Source organism: Patagioenas fasciata, chromosome 3, assembly GCF_037038585.1.
Source record: "Patagioenas fasciata isolate bPatFas1 chromosome 3, bPatFas1.hap1, whole genome shotgun sequence".
Lineage (NCBI taxonomy): Eukaryota > Metazoa > Chordata > Aves > Columbiformes > Columbidae > Patagioenas > Patagioenas fasciata.
Genome location: NC_092522.1, coordinates 40,174,530 through 40,190,712, shown reverse-complemented (window position 1 = coordinate 40,190,712; position 16,183 = coordinate 40,174,530). Strand labels below are relative to the sequence as shown.

The window sequence follows — 16,183 nt, the reverse complement described above, 5'->3', positions numbered from 1 at the left end:
GAAAATACAAATGCCCCGTGGTAAAGTGCTTTAGCACTGAAGTGCTCCAATGCTAACAATGCAAAGAGGGCAAAGGGGAAAATTCTCTCACCCAGATGTGGGTATGTAAACATATTTTAAACTAAGTATACATTTATATACAATGCATCCACCGTTTACACTTACTTTAAAATGCCATATGTAATGAAAAACATGCAAATGTTTATAAAAATACCTTAGCCTGGGTAAGGTATTTACCACACTGAATATTTCAATAAATGCACATGCAGTGCTTGTATGGCAGTGCCAAATGTAACATTTCAAAAAATGACCCTTCGGTAAAACTGTCAGATGCTGAGTGTTGAGTTCAGGCACCTGCCAACAGAAACCTCTGGGAGGATGTCACTGGGAGAAGTGAAACAAACCCGGGGTCTTTATCTGGATCAACCAAGGAACTTGTAAAATAATTTACCATCAGTCCAATATTTATGGGCTTCGTAGTCAGCAATCTGCTGGACTGCCAACAGCTATTCTGAGACCTTTCACGTTCTGGGCAAGGCAGTTTCACTTGTATAAAACAGATGGGCAGGTGCCCTGAAATCTGTCATTAAAGGGCTCTTAGCCCCGGCGGGTCCCGCGGAGCCGATGCTGGATGCTCCGCGCCGAGACTCCGGTCTGGCCCCGCCGCTGGGCGGGAGAAGACGCCCCCGCGCCTCGCCAGCTCTCGCAGTATTTGCCATTTACCTGCAGCCCGTGGAGCCATGAAAGCCTGAGCGCTCCTTAAAAACGCGTAAATGATGGAGGAAAGGCAGAATGAATGAGTGCGGCGGGCGTTGCTGCGGAGAGCGAGCTGAAAGCCTCCCCCGTGACAGCGCGGGGCACCGAGGAGGTGAGGGGGACGAGGGTTTGGGTGAAAAATGGTGAGGTTTTAAGCACCTCTCCGAGCTGGCCGTGCTCAGGGGAGGCTGCCCACCCCAGGGCTCAGCGGGGCACTGCCTGGCTGGGAGGTGGCCTTCCGGCGCTCCCCGTAACGCCCCCACTCCCGCAATGAGCTTAAAAAAAAGGGGGGAAAGGGGGAGAGACCCCCTTTGTTGTTACTGTGGTTGCTGCTCGCCTACCCTGCCCGCCTCCCAGGCGGCGCTCCGCGGTGCCAGGATTTCCCTGCAGCCCGCCCTCCCCTCCGGCAGCGCCGCCTCCCCGCGGCTCCCGCTCGCAGCCCGCGGCCCCGCGCCCCCGGCACACGGGGCGCCGCCGCCCGCCCGCGCACTGACGGGCGCTCGCAGGTGCCGCGCACGGCCTGAGCCGCGGAGGGGCGGCCCCGCTGCCCTCCCGGCTCCGCACCGGCCGGAGGGAGGTGGCTAGGGAGGGAAGGAGGAGCGGCGGGGGAGCAGCCGGCCGAGCTGTGAGTCGGGGAGCGGGGGCAGCGTGTGCGCGGAGCTTCGCCGCCGCTGGGTTCCGGGGCCGGGGAGCGGCGAGGGGCGCGGCGTGGCCCCTCTTCCCTGCGGAGCCGCACCGCGGCAGTTCGGAGGGCAGGGAAGAAGGTTGGGAGGGAAGGCAGGCATTTCGGGGTGGCCTGGGAGAGTATCCATTAATCCTCGTGTTTGGCTGCCTGGGGGATTTATGCCGGAGCAACCGCATTGCTAAGACCGTCTCGGGGTGTTTCTGCATCACTGAAATTCCGAGCTGAAATTCATCCCTATAACAGGTTTAAATCTTCTTCCCTGCGTATTTTGACATACCTGATTTTCTGTCCTGCCTTGAAGGCAGAAGGCACACCTACATCGCCAGGAAACAGAGCGGGCATTTTTTGTACGGGATGTCCCTTTTTTCGGCACCTTTCCGCGGGGGTTCCAAAATCCCCGTGCAGTGGTGTGCGCCGCTGGGGCTGGGGCGGCACCGCTGGGGCTAGGGCGGCACCGCGGGCACGGGCGGTGCCGGGAGAAGGGCAGCGGTGCGATGCTGGCTGTCCGGCAGGGCTGGGGTCGGGAAGTCAATTAAAATCTGTATTAGGTTGCTGATGAAGAAATGCGGGCGGGAGGTTAATAAGAGGGACTTGATTTATTTTCAGTTGAAATTAAAAAGAAACCAAAATAGAGGAAGTAATTAATTTGGGACTTGCGTCACTGTAGATTGTTGTTATGTTTTAAAAATAGGAAGAGGGCTCATTATGAAGTGTATAATGCAAAAAATATGATTCTGATCTTACCTTCCTTTGAAAAATATTTGAGGGAGGGATGCAAGGAAAGCTCCTGGGAGTTAAATTACTCACGCATAGACCATTATTTTCAGTTACGTATAGGTTATAAGTATGTAACATTGTTCAGCAAAGTGTAGGGAAAAAAAAACAAAGGCTTTAAGGTATGAAAATCTAAAGCTGAACAATTCTTAAGACACACAGTACCAGAAATCTTATAATCCATGTGCTGTGGTTCAGATGTTTAGAGGAATGACAGAGATACCAAAAAAGGCATCATGATACTCCGCGCAATTCCAGGAGCAGAATTTTTTCTTTCCATACAGAAAAGGAAAGAACGTTTCTGGAAGCAAGAAGTGACAGATGTGGCATCTCAGCAGCTGGCTAAACATAAAAGCATGTATCAGCAGGTGATTACTGTCGCAAGGATTTATTTTTAAAGTGTCTTGTACTGAAAGGGTCCAGCCTTTTTTAGCATTAGTGTTAAGATTTACTTAGGTCAATGGCATATTAAAAATAGTCTTTCAGCAGAAGCATTCAGAAAAGTAAGAGGAAGCTCCTCTATTCAAGGCACTCCATGCTTTGAACTCTTTTTTTTTTTTTTTTTTTTTTAATATTACAGCATGCAGAGGAGAAAAACTGAGCAGGTTCTTTGATCGGTAGGATAGTACTAAAGAGAATGACTTTCTTGTCCTCAGCATAAGCCAGCGGTATCTGGGAAGGAAACAATGGGTCCTATCTCATCCTTAGACTGAAGATAATCACAGTTACTGTTCTCTCAGGAGCACCTTGTGCATCCACAGAAGTGAAAATCAGGCTGCAGAAACTACCCCTGTGGTTCTGCCTCTCCTCTGTGGTGGGTAAAACCAGACAGAGTCACCAGGAGGTGGCCTGGAATATTGGAAAGAGATGGGTATCACCTAAGAGGCAGCCCAGAGCCACTCTTTCCCTGAGGCAGTGCAGCTCTGAACCATCCTTATATGACTGCTGTGGTTAAATGTCACTTTGACTTCAAAGAGGCGTCTAAAACTGTTCCAAACCACTTATATCAGCTTTACTGTAACCAATTAAACCATGGTTCATGGTAGAGTTTGTTTTGCTCTCAGCTTTTTGTAATTAGGTATGCTGCTTTGGTCTTCTAAGCTAGATGACTTCTTATAGAAGAAATTCTGGTCCTCTGCCCGAGTCTTGAGAAATAATTTGGGGTATGAAAAGCAACTGGCATTTAAAAACAAATTCCCTCTGCTATGCAGAATTTGCCATCAAGTTCTCCTTTGCTTCTTGCCAGTGAGTTGTGTCCCAGGGGCTCAGTGATGCTTCCTGCTGTTCCTTGCCCTCATTGACAGAATTGCTGTGGTTCAAGTCACCTAGTGCCCATTTAGGCCTTTCATAATGATGGAAGACACCACAGCTTTCACCCTTCTGCATGCAAATGTTACTTTTTGGCAAAAAAAAAAAAATCAAACACGCACACACACAAAGCAACACCACAAACATCAAAACACAAACATAACAAAAAGGCATCACTTATTTTTCTTTTTTTTTTTTTTTTCCTTATCATGATCAAGGCAGAGTAAATATATTTTCTCAAGATCTGAACCATCTTGGGGAGAACTGGCTGCCTCTCCCTCCACCAGAGGTAAAGCTGAACTAATTGGGTGGTCTGTGCCCAATAGGTGTAGCCCTGCTGTAGGTACAGTGCTTGCAGGAGTGGCAGTTGGAGGTGTATCCTGTGGTTGGCTGTTTTTTTGTTTTGATTTTCTTTGTGTCATAGCAAGGTGAGTTTCCCAAATAAACTCAAGTCTCAACTTAAATGGGGATGTGGGAAGAACTGTAGTCAGGTGTTGGACGGAGGGGTGTTCTAAATAGATTTCCTCTCACTGCAGAGCAGTTAGAGCCCCTAAAGGTAGGTAGCTGGTGCTGATGGAAGTGCCTGGGTAGAGCAGTGAGAGCAGATTAGGAGCACCACCTACGCAGGGGAGGCTTTTGTGTGAAGCATGATGGCAGAATGAGGTGCAGCTACCAAGGACAAGCTCAGGTAAAGTTCATGCTGAAAAAAAGAATCTGTTTCTAGTGCTACGTAAATAAAGATTTCTGAATAACATTCATGAACGTAAGCATTGCTTACAATATTTTACAATGTTCTGTATTTGCATTCATAATGTTATTGAGCAAAGATATTGATCCAGCAGGGTGACTGCTGGCGAGATGAGCATAACAGGAGCAGCTGAAACTGGCAGACAAGATGACTATAATAGCTTCCTCATAGCTGAAGAGTTAAATCATGGTGCAGTAAAGCTTCAGAAAACACATTGCCAAGATAAAATGAGATGATCACAAATGGACAAAGTTGGCTAGGGTAGCAAGATATAAATATACCTATACTTGGATTTCATTGATATTTATGGAATAAATAGTTGCGTGTAGGAATAAATGTTTGCCTTATGGTTATGCCACTAGTTAAGTCCACAAGAGCACAGCTAGTAATTTTTGTAAGCAACTGTGAGATTTTTATTTTGAGAGGCTAGTGAACTGTTGAATCTGTTTTACTCCTTTTTGCATGTGTTGTTCGTTTTGCTTTTTAAGGGGGAGATAAGCCATTTGCAGGCCATTTGCAGGCTGAGCCTGCATTGGAGTAGCACCTTTTAATACCTAAAGCTCTGAAAATGTGAAAGCGGTAGCTGAATAATCAAACTAAATTAACTTCATGATCATAGTACCTTTTCATGTGAGACCATTTTACTGAAATGTTTGTTAAGTATAACAGTATTGCAAATTACTTTTGCTAATCTTTGGAATTATTCAAGTTGCACAATACTCTTAAAGCATGATGACTAGTATCTCATGAATGCCAGGGAGCCACATGAAGGGTTTCAACCCCCACCATGTGTGGGACAGCAACATACAACTTAACTATGTAAATGTTGTGTTAATGTTGTTTACTTGTACTGAATAATAGAAGAAAGCTCACCAAGTCTGATACACTGCTTTGATTTCTATCATAAAGGTCAACAGGGAACAAGTTAGATAAAAAATTAAATGGACTGATACAGTGAGTTATTGTGCTGGGGCTCATTCTGAGTGAGCTAAGTGAACTTTTCTGTGGTTATGTGTAAACAGCAGCTGACCTTCTGGAGAGATACAAGTGCTGATGATGAACTGTGGTCACTGAAACTAGGTATGACTTGCTTAGTCAGGTTTCTGCAAAGTTGTTTAGATGCATTTAGAAAGCAATTAATTTTTTTTTTAAAGTAATCTGTGGAGAACTTTCTAAAAATAAACACTTCTTCATGCCTTCGCTGGAAGATCTAAAATGTATGGCTTGGTGTATATTTTTATTCTGTCCTTTTGAAATACCAGGTGCTTCAAGTCCGGTTCTAGCTGTTTACCTGTAGAAATTTTACGTGTATCTGAATATTTCTGTTGTGCCTTTAACAAAGGAAACAGGTGTTGAGTCTTCATTTCAAATGTGGTTTTTTTTTCATAACATAGAAATAGTAAATAAAAGCAAACTGTCAGGTTTAATTTCTTTTTTGTTTTCAGTTAACTTTTTAAAAAGTCTGTAGAGTCTAGCAGTGAAGTCAAGCAAACCCAAACACCTAAAGCTTGGTATACTGGCGAAAGTAAGTATCCATAAATTGAAAAATGCCTGTAGAAAATAGCGACACAAATGCAAGTGCATTATGGTAACATTATTTCTCACAGCCTTCTTGCCTCAAACAGTATGTGGGGTGAATGAGGTGAGAAGTAACAAAAAGAGAGGATCTATTTGAAATCCTGGGCTAAAGCTGAAGGTCCTGCTCTGTCACAGGGCTTATGGGTGGTGCTGGGCAACATTGTAATGCGGATGGTGAAGGAACCAAATAATGGTTGCACAAGTAGTATAATCTTGGGATTTCCTAACTTTGCGTTCTTTGACTTTGCAACCTTAGTGTTCCACATATGATATTTCTAATTATGGGGTTCAGAATTCTCAGCGATACTCTCCAAGGAAGATCAAAGGTGCTTTGCTGCCACCACAGTCAGCATCTATGAAGCATTTCTCCAAAGATGTTGTGAAATGAGCTTTCCAGCTGGCAGAGCTCTCTGTCATGATCTTCACAAGGAGAAACCCTGATACCTGTAACGAGTATGAGTAATACAGTTTCACGTCTTGAGCAGGAGGCAAAGAAGAGGCAGGAAGGAGATGGTAGACAAGACTTGAGGCTAAGTCTTTAGTGAAGAAGAGGCTGATGGATCTTGTTGCTTTGATAAATATTTTCTCTGTTTCTCTTATTCTAGTAAAGCTTCTAACTGACTTTCAAGAAGGTGGTTTTCTTAAGCCATACGACCGGGTCAGCTCCTGTGTAGTAGACAGTTTTTTGTTTGGTTGTTTTTTCTAGTGCTTGAGTGATGCACTAGTACTAAGTGATGTACAGGAGCATGACATCAGTGTTGTTGGGGATTTTTCTCCACATTTACATTCTTGCCTTTTTGTTTATTTCTTCCCTTATTTTATTTATGTTGTCAAGAATTGTACAAGAGCACTGATGGATTTGTCTCATTAAGAAAGCTTTTAAATTTTACAAAAATCAATACTTAGGTAATTGAGAACATTAAAAAAATTCTTGTAATATCAGAAGAATTTTGAATGTTCCTCTTAATTCCAATGCTTACTGAATGTAACCTTTTAAATTGCATTCAGCAAGATATTGTGATCAGAAACAAGTTCCATTCTTCTTTCCTTTTATGTGTTGATCAGAAACAAGTTCCATTTTTCCTTCTATGTGTATCTCCAGCTCTAGTTAAGTGAAGCCTAAATCATGTGTGTTTACATATCTTTTTCATGAAGGTCTAAGTATTTTCTAGAAACCTCTAACTTTTTTGCCTCAGTTAATATGATTCAGTGTATACTTTGATTCAATTTGACTTCAATTCTGTTTGTTCATGAGATTGGCTAAATTAGATCTGAAACTCAGGCAAAGATTAGTCCAAGATGTGGTGGAACTTAAGGTGAATATTTCCTTTTGCTTTTTCTCTCCCCTTTTCCGTGCTCAAGATGCATACCATAAATATCCTGTTTTCAATGTGACAGGCCACCATTAAGGAACAGCATCTTGTTCAGGCACTCTTGCCACTGCTTTTAGTGATGAATTCTGTTGGGGAATGGTCATCAGTATTACTTTTTGGTCTTTATTTTTTGATTGTTTGACAAACTGTCTTTTGGGAACTGAAATATAGTTTCAGTTTGGCTAAATTTTATCTCCAGAGAATGATTAGGCTAATCTTCTCAATGTTCAAATCTCAAGTGATAGCTTAATAAATTTTAATTTTACAAGCTCCCTGTCATTTGAAGCTTTGATGTGACTCTTGTTCTTTGAGAGTATGTTTCTGTAACCACAAAGAATAAAAACAAAAGCATCTCTGACACTAAAAGCTACATGTGCCACAGTGAGGGTGAAGGAAAAAGAAAATGCAGGTTCTGCCTTTTGTAGTGTGATGTATAATAAAAGCCAGCTGCACTATTTCTCCCCAGTGCTCTGGTCCTTGAAAAGACACTTATCCAGCTTTTGCATGACTTGTCTATATTCATTTGGAGGATAGTATGTGGCTGTGTAGTCTTTGGTGTTTCCCTTCTTTTAAGGATGCCTGACTTCTATAAATAATGTCAGGGGTTAGCCTAATTTAAGGAAGATGGGAACAGCCGGAGAGCTACATGGTGAGTGAAAGAGGGACAAGGAAAGAATAGTGCTATTGATGGTCCTGCATGTCAGATGCAGCTCACATGTTCCTGCTCTAGATACAAAATATTACTGCTCTTCATCAAGTTTAAGCTGGTTCTTTGCTCGCTTATGGCTCTCTTGCAGATGACCTTGCAAGAATTAATCACATTTAATAAGAGGGTAAGATGCAGTGTATCTGGTGGGGGGTCTTTTCTCCTTGGATGTTTAAAATCAGGTGGGAATATGGAGGTAAAGAATGAACACTGTATCCATGCACACGCTGTATATATGGCGTATGGAATCGTATTTTACTTCAGTCCAAACTCTGGAGTGGAAAGCTGAAATAGGAGGGAGATGGTGCTCACAACAGTTACGATTCTGTTAGGAAGCTAGCAGTATTCCCTGTCCCAAAAGATACAGGAACTAAAGAATTGTCTTTTGTGAGATTTTCTAGTTGTCATTTTATGTCTGCATAATTCTTAAGATACTAGATACCTGGCTTGTGATTAGGGCTTCTGATGCTGCAACAATACAAATGTATGGTATTACGTTGCTCACTTTGGTCACTTTCAGTAGAAGTAAATGGTAGAATCTAGTAATTTTAAAGAAAACCTTAAATCAGGGGCGTCAAACTCATTTTCACCAGGGGCCACATCAGCCTCGTGGTTGCTGTCAAAGGGCCAAATGTAGTTTTAGGACTGTATAAATGCAGGCATAGTTACTGCCTTAAATGAAAAGATTGGATTATTTGTGTTATCATATCTGCTCCAAATTGTTTCTTATTAATGATATGCAAAGTAATTAGTGGTAAGGGAAGTCATACAGACTGAACAGAAAGATCTATTGTTAGGAACAAGATAGTGAACTGAGCATACCAGTAATTTGTATGGTAGCTGCTCTGTTCTTGAATGTCCCTTTCCCACTTGCACTGTATTATTTGAGTGGGAAGGGAGGCTATATTTCTTCTGTTTTGTTTTCTTCTGTATCCACCCTCAGGCATGATGAACATCCATCTCAGTCTCCAGAGTCTTTTAGATAAGATCCACTAAGGTCAACAGCAAAGACAACAAAGTCATTAATTTTATGGCAGAGTGGGCTGTACAGCTCTCTTAAAAATACATATTTCTATTCCCAAAGAAGAAAAGTTACAATAGCAAGAGCCCAAGTAGGCTAGGAATCTGTAGGAGTTCCTAAAGGAATTTGTGAGGACAAAAATAAAACACACCTCTCCAGACAAAAATGATGAACAATCAAGTAGTTAGTTCTTAGACAAAAATAGAAAAGCTGTCTGCAGCGTAAATTTCACTTTTAGTTGCAGTAGCTATTTTGCCTTGGGACTACAAAGGTACCTCTACTTTGGCAGAGGAATATGCATTGTAAATAAGGTATTTTGTGGCATAGTATATAACAGGCGGATTGCTGGGTTATGCTCTGACAACTTACAGGAGGAAGAGACAGGAGAAGCAACAACAGAGAAGTTGGAAGCTTTTTGGCACTGCCTTTGGTGAGAACAATATATCCATTGAAATGTAAATCTTTAAGTGTATTTAAGTGATCTCTGAAAATACAAAGATATAATCTGCATAAAACTGAAAAATCTGTAAGGAAAGAAGCAGGCTTCAATGCCCAAATGAGCAATCTAAACATGCAATTAAGTCCTCTTGCTAAATTCCAGCTAATTTTCCTGCATCAAGCCTGCTTATGTCTTTCTCCCTTGTACCTGTTCGTAAGGGTCCATCCCTTCGCCACTTCCACTGTCCTGCATTTACTGGTTCCACATTCCCAGTTCTCACGCAGAGGTTCTGTCCTTCCTCTGAATTTCAGTTGATGGTCATCCCTTCCTGCTGAGTTGTTTGCTGGTACAGAGCAAATAAGCAGGAGGGACAGTATTTTTAATAGAGTGCAGATTTAGGAAGATTTTTGCTGGCAGGTGCTAAGTTAATGAATCTTGCAAAAATTGTACAATCAAAACACCTTAAAATTGACCATCCTGGTAAGTCACAGTGATAGGTAAAGACACATTCCCAGATAAAAATTTGAATGTGAGGACTAGCTTTAAAAGTACAGAAGTGCCAGAACTTTTTAACAAGCCTGTAGTTTTTGATAGGTTCTGTATGCATAGGAGTAAAGGGCATTACAGTGGAGCAGGGCAGTTGAAGTATATAATTTTGGTTTTTCTCATTAGAGAAACAGTTGAACAACTTCTGTTAAACTTCTCCCACCTCTTTTTAATCCTGCCAATAAACAAACATATACATATTGCTGTAGATGAAGTATAGAAAATGTTGTCTTGAATGGCAAAATCTGATATTTATAAACAACTCTGAAAATGAACTTTAAATTGGAAGCTTCCAAGACATCTGAAGGGTAGGTGGACATGTTAAAAAGGCATCATCTGAGAAATTGTGTGTATTCTCTCTGTGATAAAGCAGCGTTTTATCTGTGGAAGTAGGAGCAGCTGTCCCTCTGTGTGTGTGCATTAAAGATCCTTCTCTGAAATAGTACCAGGTAAGTTTTCAGGTGCTCTGATTAAGTGTGTTCTTTTAGACCATCTGGTGAGGTAGCTTTCAAGAGCTTCTGAGCTTTCTGAATTTGAAAGTTTGTAGTTCTTGGGTTAATACCCTAAAACTACAAATGTGGTCCCGTAGTACAACAGCAACATTATCTAAGGCTATCCATTTCTTTTCAAGCCATATCTCCTGTATAATGTCACAATTCCAGAACTATCTCAATTTCTCTCGAAGAAAAGTGAATGAAGCCACATCTAATTTTTTTCATTGTGCTTTTCTTCAAAACTGAGTATCTGAAGTTGGACACTGGATTCTGCTCGGTCAGGCATTTGAGATACCCTTGTTAGAAAATTGTACTTTAAAATGTTTAGCTTTGCTAGAAAGTTGTACTTCAAAGTGAAAGAGCAAAGCTAAACATTTTAAAGAGGCTCAGTTGCTGTGAAAAGTGTGCCCTTCTGCTTGCACAGCGTCAGAGGAGAAACAGCTTTTAAAGTTTGCAGATCTCAAACTGTTCGTGGCAGTTTGACAGGAAAGAATTTATTCAGTTCTCCATCCAGGACTGAAGTAGTGTCAAACAAAGATATAGTTTTTTGTTTTGTTTTGTTTTGTTTTTTTCTATTTTGTGCTGAAAGACAAGAGCTTTCCAAACATGACAGTTTGGATGAGAGCTCTGTTTTGATAGCTTCCAGGAGATTTGCCCTTTCAACCTTCATAATCATCTTGATGGCCAAGAAAACACAATCTGTAGACAAAAAGACTCTAAAAAATATTAGTATGGCTTTCCCTAGATAAGAATTAAATATTTTGCAAAATATTTGATTCTTAAGAGAAATGTCACATATTTAGGAAAAATACTCTTCATATCTTGAATGTGAAAAGCCAGAACAGAGCATTTGGAACCTGTCTATGATAAGATGTAGGCCCTTCCTGAACTGTTACCCAGTCTCTGTCAGTATGACTCCTGGCTCTGCCTCAATTGTTTGAATTAGACAATGGGCAGATCTTAGAATTTAAAAAAAAAAAAAAAATAAAAACAAGCCTTGGTAAATTGTTTCTGCTGTTATGAAAAGGTACATTTTCTTTCTTACCTTGCTTTGTCTAGCTTCAGTCTAAGTAACTAAGTGACAGTATCAGTCTTGTGCCTCTTCTGAAACCCCCTTTTGTTTAGTGGCATTCTCTTGGAATTGTGGCTACGGGGGGTGGACAGGTGATGGCCAAACACAGGCAAAGAGTTGAAGAGCGTGTACTGGCAATGCAGGTTCAAAGTCCTTCTGCTAAGCAGAAAGCCCACATGAGTCCTAACATCCATATTAAAAAATGCCATAACTGCTGTTTGTAACATCTTGTAACGAGTGACATTAATCTTTTACGGAGTACAAACGGGGAGAAACTCCTATGAAATCAGGCATGCTAACCTGGTGTATAAGAAGTCACAGTTGATGCATAATTCCATGACAGGAAAAAATAACATTCTTTTGGTTTTGAGTGGATGTACTGGGCAGAAGAAGAGCTGTATATATTGGGTGTTGTACAGACCTGTCCTTCCATTGCAGATATATTGAGTTTGTTATCTTGTCATTAATTTAGTAAAGCAAGAGTTTTGATTCTGATCTGATTTGCAGTAATTATAGCCTCGAATAATTACACTGATTTTAATTACTGCTGAGAGAGAGAGAGAGAGAGAGAGAGAAAGAGATCCGGGCTAAGTGACTCAAAAAGTTAATCTTTGTTGGTTTTTGTGCTATCAGAAAAATGTCAGTAGTAGCTGTCAACCGCTACAGTGTTTCAACTTACTTTGTTTCATTTTTGCTTCTTGCATTTAATATTGGAATATTTTAGCCAAAAGAACAGAAATAGGAGTTAATTGTACTTCCCTGGGGTGGGGGATTGTTGCTTTCCAATGCAGTATTTGTACCAAGGTGTGTATTGTATCAGTAAACTCTTTGTTGGCACTCTGCTAAAGCAGTCTGTCAAAGGAGCAAATGGCTATTTCCAGGTGCCCAGTAAATGATGGCTTTCCATTGAAAGCCCAAGAAGAATACTTTTGTGTCTGGGAAAACATAAGAACATTCTCTGTATCTTCTTTTGCATAAGAAAGTAGAATGGCAAGAGGTATGAAGGGAATTTCATTATTTATTAGCTTAATCAAGTTCTAGAGCAGCACTGAGTTAATCTTGTTGGATAAGTCACTGGGAACATAAAAGCCAAAATGCAAGGGAGATGAAGAGTCTCTCTGGATTTTTCAGGAATTAACAATGGTTTTGTTTTTAAAATTGAGATTTTGCTTTGAGATGTAATGCTCCGTCAGCCTGCATTGGCGCCCAGGGTGAAACTGCTGCCCTCTTTCAGGTGGTCTGAAACACTCACCTTGGGAGGCATGAACTTTCTTAATCAGCAGCCATTAACCTAGGATCCTGGTGACTATTAAAAGTTAACTGTTCTACTACAAGCTGCTAAGGTGTTGTATCTGGATTTATCATTTATCAATGAGGTGCAGATTTTTTCTTTTTGTTTGTCCCTTTCTTCTCTTCCTATGCTAAATTGTCTTTTCCTTCCAATTTTGTTCTCTAAAGTGAACGGATTATGGTGTTTTCAGGAATGGCAAGAGTTTAACAGTAGTGTCTGTGACAGGATTTTTATATAAGAAAATAGATATATTTAATTTGAATTATTGTAGGATAACCCATATTTAGTGTTCTGAGAGATCTCAAGAACCGTAAGACATAGCAATATGAGTGTTGATGAACTGTTTCTGAAATAGATCTTTGTAGCGGTTGGTGAGCAATTCAACAATTTCCTCCTTCCATAACTTGACTTCTGACTCCCCGGAGCTTGCAAGAGCCATTAGAAATGTGCTTGAAATAACCTTCAGTACAGGCAGAAGTTCATCTTACCCACTTATTAAAGGATTAAGTAAATAAATGTGCCCCTTACACAGGAAAGAAGGTCCCCAAATTATGTTCTCTTATTTGTCTGCCTCCATCCCACTGCATTCCATACCAGCTGTATAAATTGGTACATGAACAACTTGCAGCGTGTGGTAACAGCTTGTTCTTGGTCAAGAGAGAGGTGCATATGTGCCCAAGGGAATTACTGCTCCTCACCTCTGTGCTGTTAGAGTTGTATAAATAGGGCATGATGAAAAAGCAGAGTTACAACAGTCTAGCGGCAAATGTCACAATGCAATGTAAGGCCTTGGGATGTGTGTGCTCTGTTTCAGAACTAGCTTTTCTCAACTCCGAAGTAGTAAGTGCAACCTAGATAAAGTATTGACTTAGTAGATTTAGCGGGTGTTCGTTTAGCCAGACCTAAACACAACTTTTGCCTTGTGCAACTGATTGTTTCTCCTACCTGTCCCCCAGTACTCTGTATCATGTGAGCGGCAAAATGTCTGAGACTTTTAAGAGGCAAGCTGAGGTATTACTAAAACATCAGGTTGTTGTTTCATTTGGCTGTCAGATACCTGGTATAGGTCTCCTCAGTATCCTGGAAGTAGAGTGCAACTGCTGATTGGTCTTAATTCTTTTGACAATGGTTTTGGCAATGCACTATATATATTCATGATCAACTTCGGGATCTCTCTCCCCTTTGATGTCCCTTGTTGGAAGCAGCATAAGGAACATGGTGAGTGGTGCTGAGGAGCATGTTTAGCAGTTAGTTGGTGTTTGTAAAGAGGAAGGCAAGGGACCTGCAAATGCAGGGCCCTGCTTCTGAAGGGAGGGAAAAGAGTTGACTTGTTGGACTCAATGATCTTAAAGGTCTTTTCCAACATAAATGATTCTGTGATTCTGTTTGGCCTGTGAGGGCTACAGAGCGGTGCAGCTGGGTGTTGTCATCTGCGTTACCTAAAGTCTAGCCTAGTTTCTTTTGAAATATCTGATTAATTTTGAGGTTTTCATTAATGTGGGTTTTGGAACAAGTTAAATTTGACCAAAGTCCCTACAAGGACCTCAAATTTGTTTTCTGCTGAAGAACTCTTTATACAAATGAATGCTAATTTTCATCATTAAGTGCATTCACGCTTCACTCAGGCTGCCCAACAGGACTGAACACCGAGACAAAAATTGCCTTTTGAAGTACCCTTCTTACAAGGTGACAACCACTTAGGCCCAGCTCATGCTTTGGTGTGTGTGTTCTTTTTCAGCCTTTCTGGTGTAGTTGTTTTATAGCAGGCTGAGTTTGCTGTGATGCTTTTCAAAAGAGCCATGTATCTTGTATTTCCTTACAGACTAACTAGCAATTGGATATTGCTGCACCCTCCCCATACACACGCCAAGGATTTACAGTGTTTTAAGGCATGTGAGAGGGTTTGTTCAGGTATGAGAACTCGGTATTAAAAGTTGTAACTTGTTTCTCGTAACAAAGGCAAGTTGTTGTTTTGGTTGAGGATGGTATTACACCACTGTGTTTGTCACGGTCAATTTATGCCAGGCTTTTAATAGGACGCTCTGCAATGAGTTTGTTTTCTGGTAGTCTATAATCCTTTCAGGCTCGCTGACATTAACGAGCGGCAGCATTACTGTGGCTGGTTTTCTTTTGATCATGCACAGCCCTAGTCAGGAAATGGGTGAGGAGTGTGAGTCATGATTACATTACCCTAAGGTGACTGCCTACTAGAAGTTTTCTTTTTGCCGCCAATACACTCACTTTCCCTTGACGCTACTTCTGAAAACAAAATGTCCATTTTGGAGCACTTTGAAATACTGAACTTTAAACAGAGGGATTTATTTTCTCTTGCAGTCTCAAGGCAAAATTCTGAGCAGGAGCCCCTGCAGAGTGCAGAGAGAACATGAGTGTCTGCAAAATGCTTTTCTGGAAAGCTGCAAAGGACAAGACTTGACTTGTAGTACATTAGGTCTGCTTGGGTTCATTGGATACAGCATGTTTCCCTGGCGCATTTAATCATTTTGTCATGTTGCCTGCACATGCAAGCTTGAGCTCCAGTCTTCTCTACATACAGATGGTGTCATCTCACTCACCATTTGGCTTAAGCTGTGTCTTAAGAGCTGTACTGGTCTTTTGAAATATGGCTGCAGTAATGTGACAATGGGTGTTGAGTACTGGCTGAGGTAAATCCCTGAGTGTTGAGAAGGTAGCTTTAGTGGGATTTGGGACAACAGTATTTCAGACAGTTTAATTAAATACATGCGGTTTAAAGTCCGAAAGAAATATCAGCTGCTAATCAGTAAACTAGCTTTAGCACTGAACTGTCACTGTGTCACTCTGAATAATCTCTGTGCAAGTGCTGGGTATATTAATTTCTTTCAAATTAAACTGGAACTCCACCTGATTTTTAAGAGCACTATGTGAAATATGACTGTTGGCACAGAGAGTGAATGCACTCTGGTACTACTTGATATATTCCAGAAAAAATGAAGTCTGATCGGTTTAGTACAAGCAGCTCAAGTTAACAGAACTTAGCATCTGCAGCAAAGAGATTTCAGGAGGAAGCAGGGACCCCCTGAGCTGTTGTCCAGTGTGATGTGTCCCTGTCAACTGGGGCACATCACAGGTGTCACTGACAAGCTACACAGCAGAGCCACAATATGACATGTCTTTCAGTTGTCACATATTCCTCCAGGTTCTTACCTCTGCTGAAATGGTGCCTTCAAATAGTAGAGGTTTTTTGTTAGGAGTAGAGTTGAAACTCACAGTGAACATGTAATTTCTACTTTTGTTTTGTTTTGGTTTGGTTTTTTGTTTGTTTGGTTTGGTTTGGTTTGGTTTTGTTTCATAACAGTTACTTTGGTTGTTATACAATCTACTTTGAATTGTGTATAGATAGTGAAATCTTAGAA

The 16,183-nt window shown here is 41.2% G+C and overlaps 1 protein-coding gene across 3 annotated transcripts in view; it reads left to right on the top strand.

Annotated features, from left to right (window-relative positions):
• The first annotated feature begins 714 nt into the window (after positions 1 to 714).
• Positions 715 to 16,183, top strand: part of CDC42EP3 (CDC42 effector protein 3) — a 28,712-nt gene continuing 13,243 nt past the window's right edge. Inside the window, exon 1 of one of the 3 annotated variants that reach the window (XM_065835913.2) lies at positions 715 to 868. The gene's annotated coding sequence lies outside the window, so the exon portion shown is untranslated. Of the gene's footprint in view, positions 869 to 1,226; positions 1,382 to 9,153; positions 9,380 to 16,183 lie in introns of those variants that run through there. The other 2 variants (XM_065835912.2, XM_071806177.1) reach the window with 2 other exon arrangements.